Below are 5,553 nucleotides of genomic sequence, written 5' to 3'. Positions count from 1 at the left end.
GAGGCAGCAGGGCAGGAAACAATGATGCTGTAACGCTTGTGCCTGCAGTTCCAGGAGGTGTTTGAGGCCGTGGCAGTGTATCGGCCACCTCCAGGGCCCGAAGGTGGGCACACGTTGGACAGGTGTGCTCTGAAGTGGTGTTGTCTTCTCCCTGGTTTTAACAGTCTCTCACCCCATTCTCATTAAGAAATTAGGTGAGTGTGGCGTTGATACCTACACAGTCAGATGGGTCACTAGTTGGCTGGAGGGCTGCACACAGAGTGGAGATGGATGGTTCGTTATGGCTCTGGAGGGATGTGGGCAGTGGGGTCCCCCAGGGCTCGGTCATTGGACCTACACCGTTCAACATCTTCATCACCGACTTGGACGGGGGATGAAAAGAACGTTATTCAAATTTGCGGATGACGCTAAGATGTGGGGAGAAGTGGGCACGCTGGAGTAGAGGGACAGGCTGCAACTAGATCTAGACAGGTTACAGGGGTGGGTGGATGAGAACGAGATGGGAGCATGGACAAGTGCAAGGTACTGCACGTAGGGAGGGGGAACCAGCAGCATACCTACAGGCTGGGAACTCCCTTCTCGTCAGTGCAGAGGCAGAAAATGATCTTGGAGTCATTACTGATGCCAAAAATGAACACGGGCTACCAATGTAGGGACGTGGTCAAGAAGGCTAACCACACCTTGTCGTGCATCCACAGATGCATCTCAAGCAGGTCCAAGGAGGTGATCTTCCCCCTCTATGCGACACTGGTCAGGCCGCAGTTGGAGTACTGCGTCCAGTTCTGGGCGTTGCACTTCAGGAGGGGTGTGGACATCATGGAGAGAGTCCAGAGGAGGCCACCCGCATGATCGGGGGCATCAGGGCAGGCCCTACGAGGAGAGGCTACGGGACCTGAAACTGTTCAGCCTCCGCAAGAGAAGGCTGAAGGGGGATCTGTTGGCCGTCTACAAATTGGCGAAGGGGGACCAGTAGACAACGGGAGAGTTCCTGTTCCCCCGAGCACTACTGGGAGTAACGAGGAATAATGGCCACAAGTTGACTGAGTCAATGCAGGCTAGACATCAGGAGGCGCTACTTCACTGCCAGGGCTTCTTGGAGCTGGAACCTGTGTGGGCCGGGGGAGAGCCGTGCCCATCTTCGTGCACATGGGCTGCGGCCAGCAGCCCGGGCATGCGGGGCTGGAGAGAACCGCGGGGAGGTTTGGTACGCGCGAGCTAGAATTAGTTACGGAGGTGTAATGGTTGATTGAAAAGATTGTTTACTTACACCCAAAGATGGTATTGGCATAGGCTGGACAGGTTTCCAGGCACAGCTCCCGCTTAGACCCTCGCTAGAGGACCACGACAATTCGATTGCTCCCACGGAGTTGTTTAGGCTCCGCGGGTCCGGTTCGGGGTTCGAAGGGTTCCCCGGAGTTGCTTAGGCTCCGCGGGTCCGAAGTTACAGGAAAGGGATACGTCTGGGATTGCGATTGGTGATGGGGAGAGGCGAGAAGCGAAAGCTCCGTAGGCTCGGTTCTATTGCCTCTATTGCCTGCTTAGGGGAGGCGCGTTGGGTCCGCGAGGGTCCGCAGCGCTTGGAGATCTTAACACAGAGTCTTTCTCTTCCTCTCTCCTCCAACTTGGGCGGAAGCTACCCAAGCCTTTTGTACGGCTAGCAAGCCAATAGCTAGCCGCCACGTGTGCCTACATTTGGAATTGGCCAATAATCTGGCGCGAATCCAAATACAAATGGCGGGAACTCCTTTGCAGTGTGTATCACTAGTATGCAAAAGAAATGCACCCTGCAAAGAAGCTGTAATTTGGCGGGAAATCCCCCGTTGCACTAGAGTTCTCCCTTGCAGCAGAGAACTCTACCGTGCAAAGAAAGCGACAATCGGCGGGAAAATAATTTAGCGGTGCCGAAGCGCGCACACAAACAAAAACCACAACTTTGGGTTGTGACAGAACCAACTTCCAAGGTAAGTAGTGCTAGGCCTGACCCTGGGGATCTTGAAAATGAGGCTAGATAATCACCTAGCGGGGGTCATTTGACCCCAGCATTCATTCCTGCAATGGCAGGGGGTCAGACCTGATGATCTACTCAGGTCCCTTCCAACCCTACCAACTATGAAACTATGAACATTTGGTCGGTGGCTTAAATCCCTTTGCTCCCCACTGCTCTGTCCATGATCAGACCTCTCACATCTCATACTTGTATATATTCCTCCTCCATTTGATCCAGCCGCCTTCCCTGGAGTCTTCAACCTTGATAATATGATTTACCTTTGCCGTCTCACCATGATAATATCATTTGCCATTCATTGTGCCTTAAAATGCATTAACAAATGTTCCTTATGCAGTTATTCTGATTTCCTCCCTCTCTTGCCTAGTGTGTCCTGTCCAAACTCATTTCCACTCTTTTGCCTGGAATTGCACTGGTGTTTGCTTCCTATGACCATACGTCCACTACCTGGATTAAAAGGGCCATCCTCTTCCCCCTGCTATGCCTTCCCTTTCATCCTAAATGTCCGTCCTCCCTTGTCCTTCAAGTCCTTAGTCTAATCCTTGAGTTCATTGGCTCCATTCATCAAATTTCAGTTGCGTATTCTGCATCCAGGACCAGTGGATAAACTCTCTCTAACCACTGCCCAAACAGGGTATCAAGGTCCCCAACCTGACTTGATCTGCCGCATCCAGTGAGGACAGGTGGAGCTCTGGGTCTCTGATTATGAGGACCGTGGGGCAATCTCGAGGTCGGAGGACGTGCTGCCAGGTGAGTTGTGGCTGTCCCCTCCACCCGACTCCCCTCTCACAAATGCTCCATGCCCAGGGTGAAAGGGAGCCTGGAAACTGCAGACCTGCCCTGTGCTGCCATTTCAGGGTACTGACCTCAAATAGCTTGTGCTGTCATGTGTGCAGACGGGTGTTGTTCCTCCCCCTTAAATTGAAAGTGTAGAAACTCTCAGTAGTATTTTTTTGCCAAGACCCCCAATGTTTGACATGGCCCCTTGCTGATTTAATAACAAGAGAACTTTAATAGAAATTATTACAAGTTCTTCCCTGCAATACAACCTGACACGTGGCTCCTTTAGACATTAAAGCAGTGGTGTTTGGTGGTGCCGGCCTTGTGTCCTCCGCTGGGTGGGGGGAGATGTTTGTTTCTGGCTTTTCCACTGTTCACGTAGAAATTGCACAACCGCCCCGCAACTCCCCAGAGTAAGAGCATGCACACAACACCCTCTTCCTTTGTTTTTCCACTGCTTCAATAAATTTCTCATGCCAAATTGTCTAATCCCCAAGTTCCTTACCAGCTGAACAGTTTTTCACCAGTGATAATTATAAGTGAGTTTTCTAAGCTCTTCCAGTATTCAAATGATGGTTTTCTTTGATATTTAAGATGGCAGAGAAACATCCCGTGATCAGAGCTTTTTTGGAGCAGGCATGTTCTCAGGAATTCTGCTCCTTTTATACAGTGGGCAAAGCTTTCATTCTTGTTTCAAATGTATTGCTTGTGCCATCATAGATAAGGGACAAAAGGGAACCAACAAAAGGATGAGAATCCAAACAAAAGGTCAATCTGCCCTTCTCGATCTTTGGCGTGACTGATATGTTTGAGGCCCAGGAGGCCATGCTCCGGGGGTGTACCATTTTCTGTAGCCACTTTGCAGATATTCCAGAACCCATCCAGAACTTGTGCTTACATTTCCTTGTGTAGCATAATTAACACCACAGCCACTTACAGCAACGACGGTACACAAACACAGCCGCGCAAGCAAGACAATTACTATGCAGAACGCAGTGAAGTTCGAATCTTCTTTGTACCAAGGGAATTTCTTGATGACTCACTGCTGGTCCGCATCCTGGAAAACACAGACAGAAAAGGGAAGGGCTTAACCCCCTTTAAGTTAGTTCATGTCATGGGATCACTTTTGACACTGTGGCTGGCTTGGCCCTGGCCCTGCCCCTGGCCCTGCTGCAGCTTCTTCACAGATTCCTCTCTTTGCAGCTTGAGAGGCTGCTTTTTTAGCAATCTTTTCTACTTCAAGTGACAGCTGCTGCAACGTGTACCCTGCCATATGTCTCAGCTCTTTGGCTTTCACCAGGGGTTTTCTGTTGGGGTAGGCTCCCTCTATCCTTTTCCCAGCCAAAAGTAACTCACAAGGCAGTGAGAGCCAAGGTTTTCAGGTGCTCTGCATTTGCCGTTCTCAGGGGTGGCAACGTGGCATTTTGTAGAGACTGCCCTGCCACAAGTATCTCGACCAACACTAACCAGTCCCAGGAGGATGTAGTTTTTGGGCCTTACCCAGGACTAATTTTTAGGCTCTTCTGGCCTGGTTATCTACGCCCATCATGGGCACAGTCTCTCACTTTTGGGATTTTTGCCCCTGAAGCCATTCTTGTTGGACAAGAGAGAGGCTGGGGCTGTCCCTGGTGTCTCCTTGTCCAGTTGACCTGGAGCACGGGACGTGTGTAACTTTGGGCTCAGGCTGCATGAAGTGGGTGGGTGGAGTGGGTGGGATTCAGGAGATTTCATGTTGTGGGGGAAAGTGAATCCCCCACTGTTTGCACCAGAATCTCCCCTGTGCCAATTCCTCTCTGGGGCCTTGAGTGTCACGAAGCCTGAGGCTCAGCCCAGAGTCCGTGTGCGGGTTCGTGCCAAGGCCTTTGTCCCAGTGCAGCTGTCTGTGATGTGGAGGCTGCCTGGGATTCACTAGCAGAGGAAAGCTCCATGGGATCATTCCCGGCACCATACATTGACCAATTTTCCACCCTGGCCCAGCACCAGCACATCCACACAGGGGAGAAGCCACATCATTGCTCTGTGTGTGAGAAGAGTTTCAGTCATTCCTCCCACCTGGCCTGGCACCATTGCATCCATCCAGGGGAGAAGCCACATCAGTGCTCTCTATGGCCTGCCCTGCTGCCCCCTGACCATGCGGGTGGCCTCCTCTGGACCCTCTCCATGCTGTCCACATCGCTCCTTAAGCGCGGTTCCCAGAACTGGACGCAGTACTCCACCTGCGGCCTGACCAGTGTCGCATAGAGGGGGAGGATCACCTCCCTGGACTGTTCGTGATGCATCTGTGGATGCACGACAAGGTGCGGTTGGCCTTCCTGACTGCAACCCCACACTGTCGGCCCATGTTCATTTTGGAATCAATGACTCCAAGATCCTTTTCTGCCTCTGCACTGACGAGAAGGGAGTTCCCCAGCCTGTAGGTGTGCTGCTGGGTCTTCCTCCCCAAGTGCAGCACCCTCCACTTGTCAGTGTTGAAACCCACCCTGTTCTCATCTGCCCACCCCTGTAACCTGTCCAGATATATCTGTAGCCTGTTCCTCTACTCCAGCGTGCCCACTTCTCCCCCATCTCAGTGTCATCTGTGAACTTGAACAAGGTGGTTTTTACCCTGTCGTCCAAATCACTGATGAAGATGTTGAACAGTGCGGGCCTGAGGACAGAGCCCTGGGGAACCCCACTGCCCACATCCCTCCAGGTCAAAAAAGACCCGTCCACCACCACTTTCTGGGTGAGGCTCTCCAGACAATTTGTGACCCACCTGACTGTGTAGA

Source organism: Alligator mississippiensis, chromosome 1 (assembly GCF_030867095.1).
Source record: "Alligator mississippiensis isolate rAllMis1 chromosome 1, rAllMis1, whole genome shotgun sequence".
In the NCBI taxonomy this organism is placed as follows: domain Eukaryota; kingdom Metazoa; phylum Chordata; order Crocodylia; family Alligatoridae; genus Alligator; species Alligator mississippiensis.
This window is presented reverse-complemented; position numbering follows the sequence as displayed.